At 40.8% G+C, this 27,465-nt stretch overlaps 1 protein-coding gene across 6 annotated transcripts in view; it reads right to left on the bottom strand.

The window, feature by feature from the left end:
• The window catches only part of bcas1 (brain enriched myelin associated protein 1), a 95,686-nt gene extending 77,686 nt beyond the window's left edge, over positions 1-18,000 (bottom strand). For 5 of the 6 annotated variants that reach the window (XM_033041561.1, XM_033041559.1, XM_033041560.1 and 2 more), the window contains exons 1-2: positions 17,884-18,000; positions 8,977-9,237 (exon numbers count right to left, since the gene is read on the bottom strand). The gene's annotated coding sequence lies outside the window, so the exon portion shown is untranslated. The remainder of the gene's footprint in view (positions 1-8,976; positions 9,238-17,883) is intronic. The other variant, XM_033041564.1, reaches the window with a different exon arrangement.
• Positions 18,001-27,465: the final 9,465 nt, after the last annotated feature.

Here is a 27,465-nt window from a genome sequence, read left to right as displayed (position 1 = left end):
GGGGAATTAAAAACAAGAGAACATATGTTTAAGGTTAGAGGAGCAATATTTAACACGAATCTGATCTATCTTTCCCTCTCAACCCCATGCTCCTGTCCCCTCCCTATAACCCCTGACACCTGTACTAATCAAGAATCTGTCAATCTCTGCCTTAAAAATATCTATTAGCCTTCACAGCCGTCTGTGCCAATAGATTCCCCAGATTCATTATCCTCTGACTAAAGTAATTCCTCATCTCCTTTCTTATAGGTATATCATTTCATTATGAGCCTGTGGCCTCTGGTCCTAGACTCCCACAAGTGGGAACATCACAAAATGAGGCAAGTGTGTCACTTGAAAGTGATTCCACGGGCACTGGCATTCCCATGCACCTTCTGCCTTTGTGATAGGTAATGGAGGCCATAAATTAGGGATGTCTTGAAGAGTTACCGACTGCTGCGTACTTTGTGGATGATGCACAACACAGCCATGGTGTGGCAGTGAAGCTCAAGCTTAAAATGGAGGATTGTATGCCAATCAAGTGGGTTGCTTTGGAAGGTATCCAATTCTTGAGCGTTGTTGATGTTGAATTCCTCCAGGGTAGAGACTATGTAATCACCCTCTTAATGTGCTTAAAATGACTACTACCTTATGGTCATAGACTCTGACAACATGGAAATAGGTCCTCTGGCCCAACTCGTCCATGCCGACTAAGATGTCCGTCTAAGCTAGTCCCATTTGCCTACATCTATGGAATCGTATACCCTGAGAGTCTCCAGGTAAAGGAAACAGCCTTCAAGCCTCTTCCTCAACAACCCCTCTTTGGATCTTCCATTCTCAATAAGATCTCAGGCCCAGGAATGAGTCGGTTAACATATGATGAGCGTTTGACGGCACTGGGCCTATATTTGCTGGAGTTTAGAAGAATGAGGGGGGGGGTCTCATTGAAACGTACAGAATAATGAAAGGCTTGGATAAAGTGGATGTGGAGAGGATGTTTCCACTAGTGGGAGAGTCTAGGACTAGAGGGTCATAGCCTCAGAATTAAAAGACGTTCTTTTAGATGAGGAGGAATTTCTTTAGTCAGAGAGTGGTGAATCTGTGGAATTCGGAGGCTGTGGAGGCAAAGTCAGTGGATATATTTAAGGCAGAGATAGATAGATTCTTGATTAGTGCGGGTGTCAGAGGTAATGGGGAGAATGGCATAGTGGACCTGATTAGTAGTAGAATGGCCTAATTCTACTACTGGTACTTATGATCACCTTTTGTTCTTCTAAACTCCAGCGAACATTGGCCAAGCTTGCTTGACTACTAATTATTCCTTTAAAAATAGCCCCTTCTCCTGCATTTCAATCTTACGTTTCATCTCTGCAGCACAATTTTATTAAAAGCTCCGAGCCCAAGACTGCACCAGCATTCAAGTTTTGGTCTCAAACAAGCCCTGTCTAACCACAAGAGTTCCTTACTTGAGTGCTCCAACTCCATCGTAATAAGGTCCCAACATAACATTTGCCTTCCTAAGTACATGGTGATTTTCTGCATTTCATGTACCAGCTCTCAGGGGTCAATGCAAACCATATTTACCATATTCCTATATTTAAAAAAAATGTTTTGCTGTTCATCTGAACAAATAATACATTTTCTATATTATGCTTTATTCTCACCTTTTTTTCCCACTTAAACATTCCACTTTGTAGTCTCTTTGCAGGTTCCTTATGGCTCACTATCCCACCTAATTTGAAAATGTGGATAGGTTGCACTCAGCCTTTCCATTTGATCTATTCACATAGACTGTAAAATGGTAACAATCCAGCAATGACGCTCAGGCAACAGCTGGGAAATCTAAACCAAATTATCTCTTCATTCATAATCCATTTCCTACGCTTTATACAAGCTCCCTGCCTCCTGCCCATTGGATCCACAACTACCTGGTGTGGACTTTACAGCAGGAGGGCCCACAAAACTCTCTAAATCAATCAATGAGACTCTTTCAGTTGGAAATCCCAAAAGTGGCGGCACTTGAATTAGCCCCAATCACACGGCATAGCGGTAGAGTTGCTGCCTTACTGCGTCAGAGACCCGGGTTCAATCCTGACTACGGATGCTGTCTGTACGAAGTTCGTACTTTCTCCCTGTGACCCACAAGGGTTTTCTCTGGGTGCTCTGAATTCCTCCCACACTCCAAAGACGTACAAGTTTGCAGGTTAATTGGCTTTCAAATAAGTTATTGAATTGTCCCTAGTGTGTAGGATAATGATTGATGGTCGGCACAGACTCAGTGGGCTGAAGGGCCTGTATACGCGCTGTATCTCTAAATGCCTTTGCATGGAACCAACTGTCAGACTCTTTGAAAGGCTTGAATGTTTGGGAATATTTAAAAAATATTAAAGATATTATTCAAAAACAATTAAAAGTATAATTTAAAACACATGAAACAAGTTACACTTAAATTCAGTATTTACTGTAAATTACTTCAAACTTGACTTTCTCATTTGCAACCATTCCTCTCCTTTGATGTCAATGGTGTCAATGAACCTGCATGGTCACATTGGCATATTGGCCTTCATATTGGCCTGTAATATTGGCATATTGGCCTGAGAGTATTGAGTATAGAAGTTGGCAGATTATGTTGTAGTTGCATAAGACCATATGCAGTTGGTGTGACCACAGTTAGAGTCGTGTTCAGTTCTGGGCACCATGTAAAAGGAAAGATGTTGTCAAGCTGGAATGTGTACAGAGAAGTTTTGGGACTCTATTCCTTGGAGCGCAGGAGGATGAGGGGTGATCTTATCATCCAGAAAATACACCACAATTATTTTCTGACAACACCTATCAAACCCATGAGGTCTAGGGCTTTAGAAGCTTTAGAAACTAACAATATAATTACTTGCTTGGTACTCTATATGATAACATATACAGTAGAGGTGTATAAAATTATGAGGTATAGATCGGGTAGATGCACAGAGTCTCTTGCTCAGAGTAGTTGAATCGGGGACCAGATGACATAGATTTAAGGTGAAGGGGAAAAGTTTTAAGAATCTGAGGGGTAACTTTTTCACACAATGGGTGAATGAAACAAGCTGCCAGAGGACGTAGTTGAGGCTGGGACTATCCCAACGTTTAAGAAACAGTTAGACAGATATATGAATAGGACAGGTTTGGAGGGACATGGATCAAGGTGAGACCAGTGTAGCTGGAACATGCTGGCCGGTGTAGGCAAGTTGGGCTGAAGGACCTATTTCCATTCTGTATCACTCTATCACTCTATGTCAAACCTGACACAGATTCAATGGGAAGATTTCCAATAGAATAATTGCAGGCACAAGCAGTGTGAGAGAAAGAGTTTGTGTTCTAATATTGTGAAATGCTATGCTGAGGACTGAAGGTTTCTGTGTATCCAATAACAGAATAAACACATGTCCTTCTAACCTGTGTAGGAAGGAACTGCAGATGCTGGTTTAAACCAAAGATGGACACAAAACACTGAAGTAACTCAGCGGGGCAGGCAGCATCTCTGGAGAGAACCAATCGGTGACATTTCGGGTCGAGACCCTTCTTCAGACCGTTTAGGGTCTCAACCCGAAAAGTCACCCTTTCCTTCTCTCCAGAGATGCTGCCTGTCCCGCTGAGTTACTCCAGCATTTTGTGTCTGTCCTTCTAACTTGTTTGGAACAGTACAGGAAGTTAATGAAAGATCAATAAATCCTTAGAACGTTAAATTGGTCAGCACCCATTGATCATCAGATGAACAGTTATTAACTATAAATTTCTGTAGATGCCATCTGACCTTCTGAACATTTCCAGAATTTTCTGTTTTTATTTCAGATTTTCTGTATGTGCAGCATTTCTCTTGGGACTCTCCATGTCTCCAAGTATAGTCTCTGTGGGTGGCGGGGTGGGGGGGGGAGGGGGGTGGGGTGACGGTGACTCAAGGAATGCTTATAAAACAATACACATCGATTTCTCCCACACACGAGACCTGGCAATGCTCCAGAGAATAAAACAAACCGACTATATTGTTCATAAGCCAGAATCAATCAGGTTCAAATGATCTCAGCACCACTCATAGCATTGTATATTTAACCAGATATTTGACCAACGGTGCACTTTGTACTTTATATCCTCAGTTTCATCGGCTTTTATATTTGTTCTGTTCTTAATGTTGCGCTGGTTTCACCGTATTCCAATGCAGTACAGGTTCACCACCGATTTTCCGGCAACTGATGATTCGGCAACTCCTTTAATCCGGACAAATTTATGAGAGCATTGCATGTGGCGCGTGCTCCGTCAGGACGTGTGCCTCCATCGTGAAGGAGTGAAATGTTTACTTCTTTGTCGATTGTTAATTCTTTATTTCAGTTTCTAGCAATCCGTGGAGCTTTAGAGATACGGGAGGGGAGAAATTAGAGGACCAGAGGTGACTGGTTGAATTATTATTATGTGACCTCTGTTTGTCTGGCAAAATGGATAATCCGGCAAGGCTCTGGAAGCAAGAGTGCCGGGAAATCGATGGTGGAACTGCACTTGTTGCAGTTATAGTAATGAACTATAGAACTCAAATTTCACTGTACCTTAATTGGTGCATGTGACAATTAAATTGAATCTTGAATCTTGATCTAGTATTTGAAATGCCTTCATAAATACTCAGGTCACCAGCACAACAGAAAGATGCAATAAAAGACACAAAGTGATGGAGTAACTCAGTGGGTCAGGCATCTCTGGAGAATATAGATTGGTGACGTTTTGGGTCGGGACCCTTCTTCAGACTGATTGAGGTGGGGGTGGGGGAAGAAAGCTGGAAGACAGGAGGGGCAGGTAATAGGTGGATACAGGCGAGGGATTATTTGATAGGCAGATGATTAGACAAAGGCCAAATATTAAATACAGAAGGTATGAGGCAAGGAGGATTGAAGTGTTGCATTCTGTGTTTTGCATTCAGAATAGGTCGGATAACTCAACATTAAGCATCCATAAGATGCTGTGGATCATTGGCAGCCATGACAGGAATACATTCCACCACAGTCTTCAGAATCATAGCCCTCCATGCTATTCAGTCTACCTATCAATTCTATCAATTCGAAACAAACATGGTACAGAGAGATGAGGAATGTCATGCCGGGGAAAAAAAAATTAAACACTATGGCAGGTCAGGGCAGCACGGTGGCGCAGTGATAGAGTTCCTGCCTCACTGCGCCAGAGACCCGGCTTTGATTCTGACTACAGGTGCTGTCTGTACGGAGTTTGTACCTTCTACCTGTTTCCATGTGGGTTTTCTCCGGGTGCTCCGGTTTCCCCCAACACTCCAAAGACGTACAGGCTTGTAGGTTAATTGGTTTTGGTAAAGATTGTAAATTGTCCCTAATGTGTAGGATAGTGCTAGTGCACGTGGAATCGCTGCTCGGCGCTGGCACGATGGGTTTAAGTGCCTATTTCCACACTGCATTTCTAAACTAAACTAAACTAAACCAAAAAATGAGAAGCCATGCATGCTAAAAGCAGAATGCAGTAGCTAAGTGATCCCACAACCACCAAGTCAGAGTAAATGTACTCCCGTTATAAACAGCAGTGAACAATTAAACTGCGACTGGAAGGAGAAGTCTCCAACAATTCATGTTGAGGAATGTGCGCATCCTCAATAATGTTGGGAACCCACCACCTGTGTCAAAGGCAAGGCTAAAGCATTTATTCCACCATCTTCGGCCAAAACTGCTGATATAGCAATAAAAGAACACTAAGGTTGAGGAAACAACAGACAATAGACAATAGGTGCAGGAGTAGGCCATTCGGCCCTTCGAGCCAGCACCGCCATTCAATGTGCTCATGGCTAAACATTGCAAGACTGGTTTCATAATGTCATTATTTGAGTTAATTAATGATGACAACCTATATTGAAGAAGTGTCTCGACCCGAAAAGTCACTCATTCCTCTCTCCCGAGATGCCGCCTGTCCCACTGAGTTACACCAGCTTTCTGTGTCTATCTTCGGTTTAAACCAACATCTGCAGTTCCTTCCTACACAATCTGTCAAGTTATGTGTCCTTAATTTCCCACTGGATCCTATTGTCCTCATTCTCATAAGCAGCCAAAATCCAAGCTGAGGGTGCGACGTGCGGGTTCCCAATGGGAACTTGAGCAGGTCCAGGAGTTAAGGTGGAGCTGTGGGGTACATCATGTAAGAATCATAGAACCCTTCAGCACCAAACAGGCCTTTCAGCCCACCCGGGCCATGTCAACCATCAATTACCTATCTATACTGATCACATTTACCAATACTTGCTCAGGTACCTTGGCAAGGGTAGCAGCGGTTTGAGCTGATTCATGAATGCTTCGAACACTGACAGGAGTGGCAAGATTTGAATCAACTTCAGGTTTGAGCTTCACAAACCCAGCGCCACTCCTCACTCCAGCATTCTTGTTAGATGACAGTAATTGTCACAGCTTTGCATACTGTATTCCACACCCAAATTAACAGCGGTTCCAGATTGCATGCAACACTTTGATCTTGCTTCACAGTTTGGCTTGTTTTGCCTTATTCCACCATTCAAACTTTACATGGCTCTTGCTTGTGTTGCAACAGACTATAGAACAGAAGGCTTTGGACAGGGCATCAATAATGGTCCATGGACATGTGAATGGAATCGACCACCCATTTCACACTGGAACGACCAACTCCAAGCTCTGCACAACGACCTATCATGTTTGTGGCAAATTCGTTCATGTAACTACATAATATTCTGACAAGCATCCAAGGGCTTCAAGTTCCTTACGTTTATCAATAAACATTACCTTACAATCTTACCCATCAAAGTCTTCTGTTTAACTTGCATTAGCAAAAATCATGGGCAACCTATTCCTCCAGCACGTTACCTGCTTACTTGCTTATATGGTATATGTAGCATATACTACATAAATGCCACATAGACCATATACATCTGATATATGTAGATATATCACATACCATGTACCATATACCCCTGGCCACACTCACCATATGTATACACTGTCTCTCTTTTTACTCTAACTTAAATGTAGCGATAGTATCTGAGTTTGTCTTGGTCATCACTGTTCGACAGGCCCTTCATACCTCAGCCCTGCTATCATAATTGGGTACCTGACTGGGATAAGGAACAAGGGTAACGTTGCACAATGTGGTTCTCCGAAAAGTAAAAGTTGTATCCACACCATCGGTTTACTGTAAATCTGAGGAAAGCTTTAACTGAGGGATATCAGGGAACTTTGTGTCACATTTCATTCAGGTCTTGGGACTTGATTCATGGCGTTGGCCTTCAGACCGATCTGCTACTATTGCATTCTGCTCAGATGTCGAGAGGCTCACAGGATCCTTGAGAGAACAGCGTCCAAAACTCTTGGATTACACTCACCATTTTTTTTCAGATTAAATGGGTCTGCAGAGTTTCTGTTCCAGCTTCAAAGCACCTTCTTTTTTTTTAAACTTCAAGCTCCCTATACGTGATGCTAGCTATTCATGGTATCAGCAGCCTGCTGATGGATCCAGCCAATGAATAGCGAAATCACAGCTAGTGGACATTGGCCCTCCTTACCCCTGACTCAACCTGCAAATTAACCTGATGGGAATCCTAAACCAGCACTTCCAATTGCCTTTGCACCTCCTATTGGATTTAGAAATTGATCAGCCACGATTGAATGGCGGAGTAGACTCGGTGGGCTGAATGGCCTAAATCTGCTTCTATGTCTTATGGTCTGATGGACATCAATATCAGTGTGAATGCACAAAGAGATCAAAGTTAACATGCTATTTGGCACTGAAATCGGCAAGTGCAATGAATTGCTTATTGCAATCTCTACTGCAGGCTTTTGGGGCAATCAAACGTAGCCCTTGCAAACATTTAAATCCCAGTAGTGCTGTTGTAGCAGCTAGTGTAATTGTTCTGGATGTACACTTACTGTTTCACATGTACTGCACTTCTTATATTGAGAATGAATAAGAACATCTTTAGATAGACACAAAATGCTGGAGTGATGACCCATTCCTTCTATCCAGAGATGCTGCCTGTTCCGAGTTCCTCCAGCATTTTGTGTCTATCTGTCTAACCAGCATCTGCAGATCCTTCGTACACATAAGAACATCTATAGTTTGACAAACATCTCAAGAGCATAAACAATCAGGTAATTAAACCAAAGCAACAATAAAATACATTTATAAAATATTACTAATCATTAAAAAACACATGAATGAACTTTAGTACTTTATTCAAAAATGAATGCATATCTATCTTCTGTTGAAGTAATGATGATGGCATTAGGAACATTGACAGAACATTGACAGAAACCTTGGTTAAAGAGATTGGTTTTAAATCACTTTGTTTCTGAGAGGGACAGAATTTGAAATGATCTGGTGGAGCGACAAAGACAGCAGAAGAGACAGGGGGGTTTAATGGAGAACATAGATTGTACCTGAAGACATGTGATGGATGGAAGACAAATGAAGAGCAATGGGCCCAGGGAGAAACACTCAGAACCCAAGCTGGAAAGGGTGCAAGATTTTTGTGTTCACGTTTCCAGCATTTGTTGCCTTTTGTGCCTTAATACCAGTAATCTGTGTGATATTCCGGCAACTTTTGCAACGCTTATTCTTGCAGATGGCCAGCAGTTCCCATGAGATAATTCACAAGTGGTTGGGCTGCACTTGAACCACATCTAAATACTGCACAAACACTCGTCGAACGTCAAGAAAAATAACATTGTGCAACTGTACCCCGAGAAAACTGCTACAGGGAAGTATTGATAGACTCGTGATCATTTTGAAACTAAAGATAAAACCTGCCTCAATGTTGGCATGTTTCACCAAAGCGTGGCTCTTTAAATATACCTCAATTCGTTGTCACAATATCAGTCACATTTGGCGAAAGACTGCTTCAAGGTCCCGCAAAATAAGTCATTGGCGTTCGGCAGGCGGGTTATCTTTAAGCAGAAGAATGTGGTATAGTCTATTATAAGGGACAGAGGTGAGACTTGCCTGTAAAATGAGCACCTCGCCGCTCTTCCTCGCGATGTCCTCGGCGCAGAAGCGATTGATACAGAAAGTGGGAGGAGGAGGAGGCAACTCAAGCGCTGACTGTTACCGTTCCCTTCACCGCATTGGCTTCCTCGCCACAAGCGGCCACTTTCAATCGCGGCCAACAGCTACTTCTGTGCCTGGTGGATTCGCTAGGGTGGAGCTGTCACTGCCAGCCGCTGCCCTGGACTGATATGTGTCCAGAATTGGGTGAAAACAAACCTGCACACAAGTACATCCTGAAGTTAATTCACTGGAGAATTTTGGCAACGACTGAAATCATTTAGCCAACCCACAAAAAAAATTAGGGTCAACTCGACGGCCTCTGCTGCTGAAGCAACTTTTATTTTTCAGTTAAATAAATACTGCAGCATTAAATATCGAAGCAAACTAAAATAATTGTCATGTTGGACTTATATTTGCTACTGTTATTAAGTGCAAACATTTTTCTTTCTATACATTATGTCACTTGTCATTGAATTGATTTTTTAAATCATTATTTCCATATCAATATTTAAAATAAACAAGCCTGTTAAGCTAAAAGACCATTCCAAAGGAATGTCAGAAAGGGGTTAAAAATTAACAGTGCAACAGTTACAAAATTCTGAAAGAAACATCACATACATCTTTCAAATACTGATATAATATTTTATTGTTAGTAATGAACTGAAATGATACAGTGTTGTGTTGTACCATGAAAATATAAAACAAGAGCTGGCATTATAATGTTTTTTTGTGGGAGTGAGATAACAATCCAGACAAAAAGCTTGAAGAATTGCAATGTAGCCACTGATTCTGTTCATGTGAATAGAACAGTGAACGAAAAACTATTTCTGTTGAATAACCTTCAACTGAACACATTGTCTTGCTACGTTTCGCAACTAATGGACGTTTGCCATGGGAATAGCTTGAAAACTGTGTTCAGAAGTAATGAAAAATGAAAACACTTAGTTTCTAGACTGTTTACCCATGTTCACTTTTTATACACTTTCTCATGAACTGAAGTGCATTGTCACAGCTGCAAGGAGGGACCATGCACATCTGGATTTTATTGATTCATTTTTGTATGTACATTTAAGCAGCTGTTCTTTGGCAGGGATGTTTTCTTTAGGATATCAAACTATAATCTGTCTCCTCTCTCAGCAGGGCATAAAATATCCTATTGCTCTGTCTCAAAGATGAGTAGGGTTACCGAGTCATATCCCAGCAAGTGTGTATTTGCACTATAAACATCCACAAGCCGACAATCTTATCCTATCTCACAATGAGGGGGGACCTCATTGAAACTTACTAATTAATGAAAGGCCTGGATAGTGAAGATGATTTTGCCTGGGTAGTTTACACCCCAGTGGTATGAACATTGACTCCTCTAACTTCAGATAGCCCTTGCTTTCTCTCTCCTTCCCCTTTCCAATTCTCCCACTAGTCTTACTGTCTCGGCCTACATTCTATCATTGTCCCACCCCCTCCCCTGACATCAGTCTGAAGAAGGGTCTCGACCCGAAACGTCGCACATTCCTTCTCTCCATAGATGCTGTCTCGCCCGCTGAGTTACTCCAGCATTTTGTGTCTACCATGGATGTGGAGAGGATGTTTCCACTGGTGGGAGAGTCCAGGACCAGAGGTCATAGCCTCAGAATTAAAGGAAATTCCTTTAGGAAGGGGATGAGGAGGAATTTCTTTAGTCAGAGGATGGTGAGTCTGTGGAATTCATTGCCACAGAAACATAGAAACATATGTTTCCATTGACTCGGCGGTGGAAGCCAAGTCAATGGACATTTTTAAGGCAGAGATAGATATATTCTTGATTAGTATGGGTGTCAGGGGTTATGGGGAGAAAGCAGGAAAATGGGGTTAGGAGGGAGAGATAGATCAGCCATGATTGACTTGGCGAAGTAGACTTGATGGGCTGAATGGCCTAATTCTGCTGCTATCACTTATAAATGTATGAACTTATTTGGTGGGAGCTTTTAGTCTGCCTGCTTCCAACAATGGTTACATTGCCAAATTCCTCCATTGTTGACGGTACCATTAAAGTTACCCTTTCTTTCAGAATGGATGTGATTGGAAAATATGAATGAGTTGTTTAGGGTCATAGAGTCATACAGCGGGGAAACAGGCCGATTGGCCCAACTTGTCCACACTGACTTCTCCCATCTACACTGGTCCCACCTGCCTGTGTTTGGCCCATATTCCTCTAAACATATCCTATTCGTGAAGAAATCAACTGACAGACCAGTAACCAGTTATTAGATCTCGTTATGAAGAAGGGTGCAAGCCTTAGTTTAGCACTAACCTTAGTTTAGTTTATTGTCACCTGTACCAAGGTACAGTGAAAAGCTTTTGTTGCGTGTTCACTAGTCAGTAGAAAGACAATACATGATTACAATTGAGCCATCCACAGTGTACAGATACATGATGAAATGAATAATGTTTAGTGCAAGATAAAGTCCAGTAAAGTCTGACCAAAGATAATCTGAGGGTTTCCAATGAGATCGATAGTTCAGGACTGCTCTCAAGTTGTTGATAGGATGGTTCAGTTGCTTGATAACAGCCGGGAAGAAACTGTCCCTTAATGTGCATTTATGCACCTTTTCCCTGATGAGAAAGGGGAGAAGAGGGAGTGACTAGGGTGCTACTTGTCCTTGATTATGGTGGTGACCTTGCCGAGGCAGTGTGAGGTGTAAATGGAGTCATTGGAAGGGAGGTTGATTTATGTGATGGTCTGGGCTGGTGTTTTAAAATATTTTCAATAATATTTCAATAACTATCATGAACTTTGTTCCCTACATAGGCATATTTTTATTCGCTACATTTGTGATAGGCATATGGACTGAAAATATTACAGCTATTTTCACTTTTTCATTTTTCACCACAGTACCACTTCTCTGCACTAAATCTATATCACTAGATTCCCTTATTACCGAAGAATCTATTGATTCCTGCTTTGGAAAAAAAACAGGTCTCCACAGCCCCTTGGCTGAGAAGCTTCATCTAATCTCACTGGTACTAAACCAGTTAAGACTGAAACTGTAAAATCAAATTGAGAATAAATTAATATGTTTTGTAAATTATTGTGAAGTTTACACTCCGCTATGAGGTTTTTAGGTGCCAATTTACAACTAATTTTCTTGCTACCCATTAGGTGTAAGGAAACAGAAAATGAACATAAGCTAGAGAACCATAATAAACTGTTACATTTCAAATATAACCTTCATCTTGACAAAATAAACCTTCAAACAATCCATCCATCGCTCTTGCCTATTAAACTTAGCCTATGCATATAATTTAAAATTATGAGCTACACCCTTCCTTGGTCATCTGTTACCTCCCCTTTACTTTCAGGCTGAAGAAGGGTTCTGACCCGAAACATCACCCATCCTTTTTCTCCAGAGATGCTGCCCAACCCGCTGAGTTACCCCAACACTTTGTGTCTATCTTCGGTATAAACCAGCATCTGCAGTTCCTTTCTTCGCATATAATTTAAGATAATGTTAATTATTTTATGTGGCAAATGCATATAATTTAAGATGATTTTTTAATTTTTTAAGTTTCAGTGATGACAAATTGAAAATATTGCTCAATAAACTGCAAGAGAAAAACAGCTAATGGCATAGCTTTCAACCACACCTAAACTTCCAGGCTGTACCTCACACCCATTCTCAACCAGTATTTTATATTTAAGTTCAAGCAATTCTATTTCATAATTTCCTGATATAATGTTACATGGTTTGCGCTGAATGGTCTTTGCTGCCAGCACTGTGATGTACAGTCACTCCGGTAATAAAATGCTCATTTTATGCCCAATAAATAAAATGTTACAATATTGTAGTTTAGTTTAGAGATACAGCACGGAAACAAGCCCTTCGGCCCACCGAGTCCGCACCAACCAGCGGTCTCCGCACATTAACACTATCCTACACACACCAGGGACAATTTTACACATTCACCAAGCCAATTAACCTACATACCTGTACGTCTTTGGAATGTGGGAGGAAACTGAAGATCTTGGAGAAAAACCAGGCAGTCACGGGGAGAACATACAAACTCCGTACAGACAGCACCCGCAGTCGGGATCGAACCTGAGTCTCCGGCGCTGCAAGCTCTGTAAGGCAGCAACTATACCTCTGCACCACCGTGGCCGCCCGATTGTAACATTTGTTTTTTAAAGTCTCACAAAATACTATGGACAGAGTTGGGGGGGGAATTATTTCAAATATTTTAGCATGAATTGAATGATATTGATAATATAATTGCATAGCACGAATGCCACAATGATGCAATCATACTTATTTTCTTTTAATTAATTCAACCAGCATACTTGAAATACCATGATTAAATTTAACAATGTGTTTCTTTCATTTCGCAGAGGTCCATACAAGGGACAAAATGTAGATTCTCATTCCTTTAAATATATTTAAATGTATTCTCGCCCCGCGCTCTTCAAAATTTCCCAGCTTATTTACTGCTTTAATATTTAAACATTCCTAATCTGATATCCAACATTTCCATGACATTACATGCTCCAGCGTCACACACCAACCCACCCATGCTTCACAATATTTCCAAATCAAATGAGGCAGTTTGCTTATATAAAATCAGTGACATTGTGTAGAATGAGGTGTGAATATGATACTTAAGCAGATTTGTGAACATTAGCCTGAATTACTTTGTAATTAACAATCATTAATTCACCATCAGGCATTTTCTGCCATGGTTATTTATTTTAAACCATCATCCATTAGCCACACTAAACATAATGGAGGTGATCTGACATAATTGAAATCTGGACAATAATAATGTAATTACAATAATAATGTACCACTATAATCAGTAATGAAAATGGGTCCAGACCCAAAACATCGCCTGTCCATTCCCTCCAGAGATGCCTGATCTGCTGAGTAACACTTTGTGTTTCAAGCAGTGACTGATACATTGTTCATAAAGATTTATACCCTAATTAATAATGTTGCAATATTAAATTGCCATTTAGTCACTGAATTAGTAGGAAATGTGTTATGCAATTGCTTATATAAAGCAAGAATAATATTTCATCTGATATGAAAAGCTTCCACACACCTTGTTCAGGTAACAGTAACATTAGAGTCATAGGGAACATAAGTGTAATTTAAACTCTAATTATTTCCAAAATTTGCTGCCGAAGCCACATAACCCCATTGAACTTCAAACTGTTTTTTTGAGCTGAATCTTCCTGAAGCTCTCCCTGTCATATTTCACAGCCAGGCACTTCCACCCTAGTTGTCTATTCCTACAATTGTCACTTATCAAACAATTAGCCAACCATCGCTTGCCGCATCCTAGGCTTCATAAACCATTTCCATCAATAAATTAGACTATCTATGACCCTCAGAGGTACAGCTTGCCTTCAGACTTTTCTATACAGTTGTAGCAAGTCACAAGTTGCTGGAGGAACAGTTGGGTCATGCAGCATTTGCAGAGAAATAGGTGACATTTCGTGTCGGGACTCTTCTTCAGATTACCTCCGTTTACTCTTTCATACTGTTGATGGTCATCTTGTTCCACCAGCTCCAGAGCTGATATCCAGAGACAATATGTCAGAAGGACCTCTCCAAAGAAATGTATCTGTTTCCAGGAGCCCTTTATGAGTTCAGAACATTGCACAGCGACTCTAAGTACTTAAAAGATCCAAAGCGTCACCTATTCCTTCGCTCCATAGATGCTGCCTCACCTGCTGAGTTTCTCCATCATTTTTATCTACCTTCAAGTGCTCATCTTGACACTTTTTCAATGCTGTCAGCAACTCCGCTTCGCCATTCCCTCAGGCAGTGCCTTCCAGGTACTTACCTGTCCCTAAGTGAAGAATGTTCCCCACATACCTTCTATAAATCTCTCACCCCATTGGTCTGAAACTATGTTCACCAGATTTATTTAGCTCTGACATGGGGAATAGATTCCTGCAGAATGCCCATCCCTTGGCTTGTAGCTGGTTGGGAAAATGTTTCCAGTAAAACAGGTTAAGGCAAGGTTGGCGCTAGGATCTTCATGTTGCAATGTGAGCTAGACCGGTGTACATTGATGATCTTCCCCTCTGATTCCAGCCTGAAATCTTGGTGCATAAATTGTGTTCTATACATTTTAGTGGAACAGGTGATTTTGAGCAGGAACTTTTTGGAACAGGTGAATTTGAGTGGTGCTTTCTTCTTTGGCCTCAATGTAGTCCTGTCCATTTAAATCGCTCACTTTATACAATTTTTAATGCATCAAAATTATTCCAAAGCACATCTCAAGTAATATTACACCAAAACAAAAACAATTCAACCGGTGGCCCCGACTTAGTCAAAGAGATAAGTTTAAAAAATAAACGTGAACGAGGAGAGAAATGTAGAAGTTTGGGAGTGATTAGCAGAGGATAAGTGTTCTACCATGAATTGTGAAGCAATTCATACCTTCCTAATTTAGTTGAAGTATATAATATTTTTTAGTTCTGTTTAGTTTAGTTTAGAGATTACAGCGTGGAAACAGGCCCTTCAGCCCACCGAGTCCGCACCGACCAGCAATCCACACACATTAACACTATCTTGTACACACTAGGGACAATTTACATTTACACACAGTCAATTAACCTACAAACCTGGAGTTTCAATCTTAGGACTCTGAAGAAGGGTTCCAAACCAAAATATCACTTAACCATGTGTGAAAAAGTGGTCAGTGAGGACTCGGTGGGCAGAAGGGTCAGTTTCCATGTAGTATCGCTAAACTTAAAGACGTCATCTAGAGATAGGCACAAAGTGCTGGAGTAACTCAGTGGGTCAGGCAGCATCTCTGGAGACAAAGGATGGGTGGTGTTTTGGGTTGGGAGGGGCCCTTCTTGAGACTCCAGAGATGCTGCCTGACTCGCTGTGTTACTCCAGCCCTTTATGGTATTTTTTTTGTAAGCCAGCATCTGCAGTTCTTTGTTTCTCCATATTCAAGAATGAGACTCTTCATGGCCAGGGTTAACATAGGATAAAGGGATATTGTACAAAGTGAAACTGATGTTGAAGGTCAGGCACGATTTTATTGAATGAAGGAGCAGACCAGAAAGTCAATTTCTAATTTTCATTGTGTTTCTTCAATCAGGATACAAGCCCTGTGCAACAATCAGTACATGAAATGAACAGAAACACTTTTATTTCCTCGCCACTCCAAGCCAGACTTATAGCTTCAATCTTACTTGAAACAACAGAGGTCTGACTAAGAATGATGCAATTGTAATGTTTTTGCATATCTTGCATTAATTGTTCTATATCTCTCTACATCATCGTCTATATCTCTCGTTTCCCTTTCCCGTGACTTTCAGTGTGAAGAAGGGTCTCGACCCAAAACGTCACCTATTCCTTCTCTCCAGAGATGCTGTCTGTCCTGCTGAGTTACTCCAGCTTTTTGTGTCTATGATGCAAGACTTAGGAGAGGTGAAATATGGCAAATCTGGTCTGAATAGAATCTTCCCTCTCTTGTTAAATTGAGTGCAAACTTCTTGGTGACAAAATCCTATATGTGTCAGATCGTTTTTTTTCCTGTTAGATGGAATAGGGAATAGCTAAGTATTGGGGAATAATAAACCATACAAAATGAATATAAATGAACGCAGTGGGTGGAACAAGTGTTGTACTGTACTGTACAGGACTATGGATGCCATTATTTTCCTCCTGTTGTTCCCACATTCTTCAAGCTAGAAAGTACATGTCACATCTGTTCATGGTGTGCTGTTTTATTTGAACAGTTTCTTCTCCACCCACAAGCAAGCATTTTATATTGTATTTCACTGGTACCATGGCTTGGAGTTCTGAGATTTTTTTCAATGAGTACACTTTGTTTTTACTCTCCCACGACACAGGGCCACGCATTTAAATATTATTGTTGGTAATGCAGAGAAAACAAATCTTTGCCTTGTAGCATGTATAGTAGGATGCATTTGTATCTGATGAGTGGCAGTCTTGAAAATAAAATACTGAAATTCATATTATGTTAAAGTGATTAAGCTGATCAGAAAAAAAACATTAAAGCACATTACATATTTTACAGTTTTCACATTTCTGGAAATGGTGACACAAATTCCCCATTAATGTAAAAGCTGATGAATGTTTACATAAAATCTTTAACTTTAAGATAGGTATGCGTTGTAATCAACATTTCTTGATTTGATTAGTTATTTGCTTCCATAATGCTCAGCCCTTACAAATATTTTCACACTGTTGATAAAAATCTGTTCCACCCATTGCTGGTTTTGATAGACACCTTTGCTCCTTCTAGTCATTGTACATCACAAATGATTGGATGAATCATTAAAGTACCACAGCTAGCTATCAGTAAATGCCATTGTGCAATGAGCAAATAGGGTCAATGTGTTCTTGAAACTGCAAGAGTGCTTGAAACTGTAAGAAACACAATACATTGTAATGCGAAGAATTCAAACAAAATAGGCGCACCTATTAAAGTCTTACAGGTTTTTCCACTCTGAAGGATACTTGAAATGACAGAATGAAGGAATAGTTCTGTCTTATGTCAATGGAATATAGAAAATAGTAAAAGCTAGATAAGTGTGGAAAAGATCTCAAATGTACGTGCATGATCCTAATTCACATTATAAATCTTGGCATTTCAGTCAAACAACTTGTACCAGAGTTTCGTACAATCCTCCATAACTACAGCAAAAGCCAGTGTAAATTAACACATTTGACTATCAGTATGATACTTAGTCAGTTCAGATATAAACTCGTATAACTGGTGGATTAATTACAACACAGTGAGATTTATTGAAACTGAATGCCTCACCCTAAACAAGCATGACGCTAAACCACATGGATAAGTACAAGTTATGATGTGGCAGTAAACCAGATAACTCACAGTTCCAGTTGCTGTCTCCATTCTAGTGCTCCAGTTATCAACTCTGCCCAAACAAAATTTGAGGTGCTGTTCTTCCAATTTGAACTTGGCCTCACTCTGACAGGACAGAAAGTTTCCCTCTCACCTGACTCTCAGTCTGAAAGAGAGTCTCGACCTGAAACGTCACCCATTCCTTTCCTCCAGAGACGCTCCCTGACCCTCTGAATTTCTCCAACATTTTGTGTCTATCTTCAGTGTAAACAAATATCTGCAGTTCCTTCCTACACAACCTGATATGTTAACTCTGTTTATTTCTCTCCACAGATGATGGCTGGCCAATTGGAATATCCCGTCTTTTTTTTCTCATTGGGGAAGACTTGGTATTTTTCAGATTGATCAGTAATCCTGCAATATTTTATCCGAAGGTTTGCAGATATTTGACAGCTGGGGGGAAACTTCTAAAGGGACCAGGCTGAGTACATAAATAGACAATGAGTACATATGTTCATAGCAAAGTAACAAAATAAGCATATTCATTGGAAAAACGGCAATAGATATGAATCAGAAATAGGATCTGAGAGTTATAGGAGATTAATGTCTTATGATATCACAATATCTTGTAGACCCCCATCAAATATGTGAAATGGAAAACGCAAACAATCAAGAGATGTATACAGCAAATGACAGATGTGTACAGCAATTCGTTCTTCCCCCGCACAATTAAAGCATGGAATAATTTCCACCCAACTATAGTTACCCAACCAGATGCAACTAAATTTAAAGTAGCTCTTTCTTCCCAATAACCCTTTCTGGCTTAAGCCCTCCCTCCACCACCTCCAGTTTAAATTCCATTTGGAATATTTTGGAGGACCAAGAAACCAAGAACCAAGAACCAAGAGAGGTCACTCTATCAGTCTGTTGTGGCGCCACCTGGTGGTTAGACCATTTACTATGCGAACCTTCAGCAGTCGGGGGGGTCGGGTCATGTGACTGGGTAATGGCGGGAAGGAGTTGTCACGAGGTATAGGGGTGTGCCCTAGTATATATAATGAACCCCGGGTCAACCTTCCCCCATTCACATGTGTGTTGTTCTCTTTGCTTTGACAATAAAGATCTCTTTGATTCACCACGCGTGGCTTGCTTATTTGCCCGTCATACTGTACAAGTTTTATTTAGATTACTGCATACCCATTACTGTCCTGCTCAGATGGCTGGGGTAGCATTTTAACAGAGATTTAAGACCATGTCCCATAATTCAGAGGCCAAACGAAGCAATGCAGAGTCACAAGATCAAACCGTGAAAACTGTGAAATATTTTGTGCAATTTTACTACCTTCATTATGGAAAGGACGTATCTTAAAGATAAATACTGCATTAAGAATAACCAAAATGATTAGACCATGTAATAAATACAGGGGAATGGACACAAGGGACAAAGAGCCATCATTTTGGAAATGTTCTGGAAATGGTCCAATTGAAAGAGGCCAAGGGATACAGAGATATTGAGGGATATGTCATTGCACAGAACAGCCGAAGAAAGGGGAATTATTCAGAGAAGAATTTGGAAGAATTTAACAGGAGAGGTTGGTTGGTTTTGGGTAAGTTTTAACTAAATATTCTTCAATGCAAACATTGATAGATATCTTGAGAGCGATATAGTGGCACAGCGGTAGAGTTGCTACCTTACTGCGCAGAGACCCGGGTTCGATCCTGTACAGTGCTGTCTGTACGGAGTTTGTACGTTCTCCTTGTGACCACGTCAGTTTTCTCTGGGTGCTCCCGTTTCCTCCCACACTCCAAAGACCTACAGATTTATAGGTTAATTGGCTTTGGTAAAATTCTAAATTGTCCCTAGTGCGTAGAATAGTGGTAGTTTACGGGGTGATCGCTGGTTGGTGCGGTCTTGCTGTGCCCTTCGAAGGGCCTGTTTCACTGTTTCCCTAAACCAAAACTAAAACTAAACTACATTTTTAGAAGAAATATATCTTTAGTTACAATTTCTAAGATGGATAGGTAAGGTTTCAGGTCAGGACACTTCTTCAGACTGTTGAAGAGTCCTGGCCCAAAACGTCATCTGTCCATTTTCTCCAGAGATGCTGCCTGATATGCTGAGTTACTCCAGCATTTTGTGTCTATCCTTGCAACAAAATGTGTTGCCAGGAAAAAAATTGTGTTTTGAGAGCCACTTTGTGTTTCAAACAGTGTAGAAAAAGCAATGATTCGATGCTCTGAGAAGAATTATGGACAGGAGATACAAAACTATGTTGAGACTTATAGATCCTTTGATTGCAGTTCTGCAGATGAATTGCAAGATAAGTGCTTTGAACTAACATCCTTCTATAAAAGTTCAGTATATTATGTTGCACTGATTCGGGAACAGCTGACAGGAAATCTCCGTGTCCAATCTGTCACATTTGAGTAGGTAGCTAATGTAGAAGCACTTTCCTTTCAATGTACACAATACTTTCTTTCATCTTGTCCCAACCCGGTCATTCCTTCTTCTCCCTGCTCCCGTCCGGCAGAAGGTAGGGAAACTTGAAAGCACGCACCACCAGACTCAGGAACAGCTTCTTCCCCTCCATTATCAGGCTTCTGAAAGCTAGAGTACTGTCCGATTCACCTCTATCCCATTGCAGACTGATGTGCTGTGATGTTGAGAACCATATACTGCACTCTGTAGCTTCCTTTTTGCTCTGCCTATTCTACTTGAGTTTGATTTGATTGCATTTTTGTGTAGCATTAGCTGATCTGTTTGGTTAGCATGCAAAACAAAGCATTTCACCGTACTTCAGCGCACTTGGCAAAAAAAAACCTAAACATTCCCCATTTTCCCAGGAATGTAAAACCCCCCAAATAGTGGCCTGAAGCTGCGTAAAAAAACATTGGCCCAAGATGAGTAAAAGCACCCTTTCACATTGCGACTTTCTTTTGATGGAGTTGGGAGCTGGCGTCTGTTCTCCCCTTACCCAAGTTGGATCATTCAGATCAATAGTCTGTACTGGCAGCAGGCTATAGTTTTTGATATCCACAAAGCTAAGGTATAAATAAGGGTCTCGACTCAAAACGTCACCCACTCTTTCTCTCTAGAGATGCTTCCTACCCCGCTGAGTTACTCCAGTATTTTGTGTCCATCTTCGGTGTCAACCTGCATCTGCAGTTCCTTCCTGCACAAGCTAAGTCATGTGATGCACCTGCAAAAAGATCTGGAGATGGGAATTATTTAATTTTTCAAAGCCTGTCAGCTTGGACATTCTACTTGGTCTTTATTAGTATTTTACTTTATAGAGGTCTAATATTGGAAGTGTACTTCACGGAGAAGCTCATAGCCGCATGGTATGGGGTTACACTGCATTGCATCAATAAATTACCTCAAAATTGCTTTCTTTATTCTTGGACTTCAGGACTTGACACAATGGGAGAATTAGCTCAGGTTCCAGACTGTGTTCTCCATCATGTATAATGTACTTCAGTAAGATGCTGGAGGGTTATTGATTGGATTCTGTAATTGTGCGGCAAGGTATAACATTGTTCTTCGTTTCTTTATTTACTTGTACCGGGTCTCAAAAATGTTGTTCATATTATTACCGGGTGTATTCAATGGAACAAGCATTTATAATAATTTATAATAAGCTCTGGCTGAACAACTTCTAATCTTGTTTGTGGACTCGATAAGAAGAAGACTATACTCTATGACTATAATGTGCTTACATACCACCAGCTTGCAGAGGCAACAGTTTACAACCACTAGGTGGCATACCTACAGCAAACAAGTTAGAGCAGTCAAGTTTATGATGTTAAAATACTATTTTTCCAGTTTAAGTAAGTGAACAATTGAAAGCGGTGTAGACACGTGAATAAAAACATTATTCTGTAAATATCATTTGGTGTGAAATTTAGAAACAAGGATCAAAGTTTAGACCAAAGATAGACACAAAGTGCTCCGAAGGAAAAGGATGGGTGACATTTCGGGGGTGAAGAAGGGTCCCGATCTGAAATGTCACCCATGCTTTTTCTCCAGAGATGCTGCCTGAGCTACTGAGTTACTCCAGCAACTTGTGGCTTTATTTGGTTTTTAATTGTTTGGCTTCTGATTATCCAAAACTGGTTCAATCAGGTCTGTTTTTTTTTTAAATCTTCATGAACTTTTAAATACTGTTTTGATTCCAAATATGTAGAGGAGCAATGCCTCTCATTAGAGTGGCTAAACAGGACTAGAGGGGTTCCTAAAGTTGCATTTTTGCGGGAGAAATTAAGTCACATTTTGTAATTAGAAATGTAGTCCTCAGCAGAGGACATGGGGCATTAACGAAAAACTATTATCAACTATAAACTTATAATAATAATAATGGATGGGATTTATATAGCGCCTTTCTAGAATACTCAAGGCGCTTTACATCGCATTATTCATTCACTCCTCAGTCACACTCGGTGGTGGTAAGCTACTTCTGTAGCCACAGCTGCCCTGGGGCAGACTGATGGAAGCGTGGCTGCTAATCTGCGCCTACGGCCCCTCCGACCACCACCAATCACTCACACACACTCACACACAGGCAAAGGTGGGTGAAGTGTCTTGCCCAAGGACACAACGACAGTATGCACTCCAAGCGGTATTCGAACCGGCTACCTTCCGGTCACCAGCCGAACACTTAGCCCATTGTGCCATCTGTAACTTAGTTACTCAAAGAAACAATTATGTGAAATTATGTTGACCCGAACTAATGATTCAATTCAATGATTCAATGATACTTTATTGTCACATGTAACTAGGATGCTGAAAAGCTTTGTTTTGCATACAGAAGACCGCACCTAGGCAGTACACAAGGGTCACCAAGTTTCTGGTGCCGTAAAAGGGTATAATTGTCGCAACGCCAACTACTTCCATTTACAGAACTTAAATGCAAATGATGCAGTATCTCCAGGCTGGCCCAGCAGGCCGTTAAAATCAATTATCTACAAGTCTACATTCTACTACCCCGGTCATGACTAAACAGGCTCATCCTTGAAATATGCTGAAAGGACTGAAGTTGCATTTTTGCACAATAGATATGCACAAAACTTGTTATTTGTTAATTTAAAGATGTGGGCTTCACAAGCTGAGCCAGCTTTCAATGATCCCTTCCTAATTGCCCTTGAGAAAGCAATGGTGAGTTGTCCTCTTGAAATGCTGTAGTTCTTGTGTGGGTATCGCCACAATACAAGAGACACCGAGTGCTGGCGTTTAACTCAGCAGTTCAGGCAGCATCTCTTCAAGACATCGGGGCCAACTCATCATTCACCCAGCACCGGGGCCAACTCATCATTCACCCAGCACCGGGGCCAACTCATCATTCACCAAGCCACGGCCGAGTCGGTCAACGAATTGCCGTCGGGAATTTGTCCCTTATTTTGACCTTTCGGCCTTTATATGGGAGTGATAAAGTTGGCAACCCTAGTCTACAACCACATTACTGTTAGGGAACTTTATTATTTAATAACCACTATATTATTATTAACTTGTTCAGAATAATAAATAAATACAAAACAAGAACAGTGCAAAAACTCTTCCGACGTTCTCAGCGGCTGTACATGCATTCATTAACGTTATATTTGATAATGTTCACGAAACTATCATTATACCAGGCACCTTTGCCACTCACCTGGGATGATATCCCTTCCCTTGTTTGAGGGGTGTCTCGACCACACCGTGCCCCCCAATGTTTGGCAGCCAGGATTTTGACCCAGTGTTGGTGAAGGAATGGCGATATATTACCAAGTCAGGATCTTCTTCTTCCGTATGGCGTGCACAGCCTAAAGTTGTAAGACAACTTGTTCTGTTTGATCTTCTGTTGATTGCAGGTTGATTGCATTAGTCGGAACAGGGTGGACCACGTGAAGGTTGCAATCTCCCACCCACCAAGTCAGGATGGTGCATGGCTTGAAGGTTAACGTTTAGGTTGTGGTGTTCTCATGCATTTATTGCCCTTGACCTTCTGGCTGGTAGAGTTGTGGGTTTGGAAGATGCTGTCTAAAGAAATTCTGTCATTTCAAATGACATTATAATAATGCAATAAGCATGAGAAACATGGAACTAAACCACCACTAGGAATGAGAATTATAAGTGTAGGCTCATTCCTTGAAGTTTAATTGTTGCTGAAGAATGTAAAAAGATAATGTTTTAAATGTTTAAACTTTAGTTTTACTTTTCCTACCAGTTCCTTTTCCTTCTCCAACTTTTGATCAATTTCTTTCATTTCTCCTACGCCTGAGTTGACATTAAATCGACCAGCTTTAATTTAGCCATCTTCTCCGTCTTAATGTTATTTATTTCAAAATCCTTTGATCTGACAGATTAAGAAAGCACAGTCATTGGTCTGCAATTTTGTCTTTTCTCTTTCATTTATTTAACCAGATTATTCCTAAATAAATATAACCAGATTCTAACCACCTTTTACATAAAATCATTCCCTTCTGGATATATTGGTGACAGTCCAATACTTCTGATCCTTGGCTCGGACTCCCCACAAGTAGAACAAACAATTACAAGACGATGCTATTACAGCTTCTAATAATTTTGAAGACTTCGGTAAGAAAAAGAAAGAAGGAATTGCAATTGGGGCAGCACTGTGTCACAGTGGTAGAGTTGCTGCCTTACATCATCAAAGATCTGCGTTCAATCCTGACTATGGGTGCTGACTGTATGGAGTTTGTACGTTCTCCCTGCGACCTTGTGGGTTTCCTCCAGGTGCTCCGGTTTCCTCCCACACTTCAAAAAGGTGTATGTTTGTAGGTTAATTGGCTTCTGTAAATTACCCCTAGTGTGTAGGATAGTGCTAGTGTACGGGGATCGCTGGTGGGCGCGGACTTAGTAGGCTGAAGGTCCTATTTGCGCGTTGTATCTCCAAACTACATCACGGTGAAATTTATATTAGAGTTTTTATAAGTTTAGCTTTCCACATTATCCACATTTAAACTTTATGGTATTGCCACAGATAAATTACATTAATTATTTCAACCCAAAGTTATAGCATTATTATTTTCCCTTCAGTATTACAAAAACAATCTGTAGAGATATCATAAGTATCCTCACAACAAAATTCCACTGAAATGTAAAGCAGAAGGCATGACTCGGTTCTTGGTCTTATTTAACTCTAGGTATTGTTACAGGATCACTGTTGTGGATATATGAATTTCATACAGTTAACCAACTTGTTATTACTGTATTTCAATAATAATGAGAATGAGACTGGAGCTATTTATCTTGGTGTAGCTACTCATCGCCTCTCAGCTCCCTCTGCTGGTAATTCAGCAGCAGGGCAGAGTAAATCAGACAAATCCATCAGATTAAAGGAAAGACGGCCCCATAGCAGGAGCGTACACGTCGCGGGGCTGGAAACTGGAAGTATCCCGAGCTAATTCTACAACCACCATCATTTATTACAACAAGTGATGGCTCCCACTGATTGTCGCAGAAGCTTGCATCCTTATCAGGACGGACGATGACAGTGATGTCAACATTTGAAACATGGACGATGGACACAAAAGAAGAAAGGAAAGATGCAAAATGCTGGTGTAACTCAGCAGTTCAGCAGCATCCCTGGAGAACATAGATAGGTGACGCTTCGGGTGGGGAAACATTATCTATCCATGTTCTCCAGGGATGCTGCCTGACCCATCTGTGTTACTCCTGCATTTTGTGTCTACCTTTAGTAAACCAGCATCTGCAATTTCTTGTTTCTGCATCAGATCAAATGAAGACTAAAGAGACTGCAGATGCTGGAAGCTGGAGAAACATACAGAACACTGGAAGAACTCAGTGAGTCAATCAGCTTCTGTGGAGACAAATATAAATTAAGTTTCAAGTTGATGCTAATGATTGCCCACTCTCACTAGTATGTATTACTGCTGAATGAAGTAATTCTAGGTAGCAATAAGGATTTTGCAACCGTCCTGGTACAGGGCCTCGACCTGAAACATCAACTTATACCTTTTGCCTCCACAGATGCTGATTGACTCACACACTATTTTCAGAGTTCATTTTTGTTCCATTAAATCAAATTTCCTTCAACAAGAGCAAACAGGTTATAACTACCCATCAACATAATATGGTCAATATCATTTCCTGGGCTGAAGTTCAATGTTCAACGCCACAGCACTTCCAAAGTATTATAGAATTTGGAGCCAACTAAAATAAAACACAGTTAGTTATGTCCAATGTAAAGGTCAGGTCTCTCCAGTGTCCCATATTGCCAGAGAATTTATCTTCGTTCAGGAATAATTGACGCTGGTGCGACTGGATAAACATTAGCCTTATCTTAGAAACAGACTCTGCAGTTTCATGAGCAGATGGACACTCTCCGTGCCTTGGTCTTGATCTGAGAGAATGTTTGTTGATTATTTTGTGTTTTAGGAAGGCAAAGGGTGCCCATGTGAATGTGATTTTGTCTATTTTCCACTTGAAGATCAATAGTCCCTTATGTTTGACAATATCTCCAGAAATCCACAGATACTTTGGATGCCTAACCATCCATTTAGACATGGTCATCTTATCACGTTCTCTCAATTGCTGTAGTTCATGTTTGCCTGAGGGGCAACTTTTGAAAGCAGAGGGCAGTGGGTTTATGGAACGAACTGTGAAAGGACGAGGTTGAGACAGGTACAATAATAGACACTTGCACGGGTACACGGATAGGAAAGATTTAGAGGGACATGGGCCAAATGACTACTTTAGATTGGACATCTTGGTCGGCATGGACGAGTTGGGCTGAAGGGCCTGTTTCTGTGCTGTACGACGCTATGGCTCTGTGACCCTACAATGCCATTGACATCAAACGCATGTCAATCGTACAATAAGAACATTTCTCCTGTAAGTGCCTGGACCAATTCACGGTACTTGCTTATAGAAATGATCATGAATATGATCTAACATGCGCAATATTACTTTTATACATAATCTGTACATAAAACGTGCATCAATTGATCCAATTTCTAGCCACAAGTGCGTTCTCTGATACAGTACACATGGAAGATACAACTGAAACAGAACAAAGCAGTGCAGCGATTTACTCTTTGGGAGAGTAACAGCTCAGTAATAAGAAAGATTAGTGACTCCAACTTTCTTATTCTTTTATATCTTTGACATTACTTTGGCTCCCCATTGGCAAAAACAGAATTGTATACTTAGTACTTTGTTTATTATTTTTATATGGCAGCATGATGGCCAGGTCAAATTGTACTATTTAAATGCATCGTTGAACTAAGCTGATCATATTTACTTACCTTTTTGTCAATAATACTGTAAATTCAGAACACTTGGCTACAAATTTTAACGCTAAAGCCCCTGTTCTTTCTATTTTCTTATCTGTACCAAATCAATTTCAACATGGCAGCCAGTATGTGTCAGAGTCAAATCAACTCTCCAGTCAGTGGGTCATAGAGCTATACAGCATGGAAGGATGCCCTGTAGCCCAACTCATCCATGCCACTAAGTTGCTTAACTGAACTAGTCTCCCCCAACTAGCTCAAGCCTAGTCCATATCGCTCCAAGCCTTTCCTATCCATGTACCTGTCCAAGAGTCCTTTAAATGTCATAATTGTACTCGTCTCCACCACTTCCTCTGGCAGCTC

This window comes from Amblyraja radiata, chromosome 23 (genome assembly GCF_010909765.2).
Source record: "Amblyraja radiata isolate CabotCenter1 chromosome 23, sAmbRad1.1.pri, whole genome shotgun sequence".
NCBI classification, from domain to species: domain Eukaryota; kingdom Metazoa; phylum Chordata; class Chondrichthyes; order Rajiformes; family Rajidae; genus Amblyraja; species Amblyraja radiata.
The sequence above is the reverse complement of the archived record's forward strand: the minus strand, read 5'-3'. Positions and strand labels throughout refer to the sequence as shown.